Below are 1,461 nucleotides of genomic sequence, written 5' to 3' on the forward strand. Positions count from 1 at the left end.
ACAATTTCTAAACATTTCAAGCTACCATTTTTGGTTCGTTGTTGAAAATTTATGTTACTTTTACAAAACTTTACATATTTTAAAGGTTTAAAATGAAAATTTGATTTAGTGCCCTATTTGTTCTTTGAGTATATATAGACTTCTTTATCGTGAATTTTGGTTGCTATACCCAAGTTACTTTTAATTTTGCTCAAATTCTAACTAACTTTGATCTATTTATGATCTCTATGTCAAAGTTTGATGTTATATTTTCATGAACTTGACTTCTTTCAGAGTTTAACAATGAATCTTTTAATTTTCATTTGGCCTTTGCAAAAGAAAATTTGAGCGGATTACCTTTTTCTTTTGGTTTTAACGTTGATAGGATGTTAGAACTCATTATTAGAGACATTTAATATCTTGTTCTACGCTTATCGGCGAACGATTTTGTTTTGAACTTGTCTTTGACTTGGAAAGTTAGTGTTCTTGTGTGCACGATAAGAGCAATTTCATTCCATGAAAAAGACTTATACATTTGAAAACTCTCCATAAATCTTTTTGGAAGTATTTTGATTTTGGATTTCTGCAAATCATTTGGTATTTAACCTTATCTTTGATTTGGAATGCGATGTTCTTGAATGCGCAACTAGAACACTTCCGTTCCTTTGACGAGAATCTGGTACTGCTGAAAAATTTTACTTGAAACTTTTGAAGGAATTTTAATTCTTACTATAAGTAACCTTTTAATGTTTTAGTTACCGATTTAAAAAAGTCTAGCTTTATCTTTATAACTTTTCATTTTCTACTTTCAAGTTCCGAGGACGAAACTTTTTAAAAGGTGGGGTGATTGTAACACCCGCGAATTTCCCGTTTTTAGTATTTATAATTTAATTAACCATCCTGTTGTTTTATTTATATTTGAAATTATTTAATTTAATTATATTTTTAAACATAGATTTAATAAAACTTATATTTTTAAAGCTTGGTTTATATATATATATATATATATATATATACATATATATATATATATACATATATATATATATACATATATATATATATACATATATATATATATATATACATACATATATATATATATATACATACATATATATATATATATACATATATATATATATATACATATATATATATATATATATATATATATCTAGCCGGATAGTAATAATAGCGGTAATAGTAATAATAATAACTTCCCGTCTTAAACTATAGTAGATTGGAGAAGTATTCCCATCTAGCAATAGACCGTCACTTTCCACTTTTGAATCTAGTCTAATCCGGACCAACCAAAATTCGACAACACATACCTACCTTTTTACACCTAAATTAAATAATCTTTTTATATATATTATTTTACTTTATTACTCCCTCATCCTCACAGTACACTCAACAACCCGTCATTCCCCTTCCCTTCCTTTCTTTTTCACAGCAAGCAAACAAACAACAGTATACATA

This window comes from Silene latifolia, chromosome Y, assembly GCF_048544455.1.
Source record: "Silene latifolia isolate original U9 population chromosome Y, ASM4854445v1, whole genome shotgun sequence".
Classification (NCBI taxonomy): Eukaryota; Viridiplantae; Streptophyta; class Magnoliopsida; order Caryophyllales; family Caryophyllaceae; genus Silene; species Silene latifolia.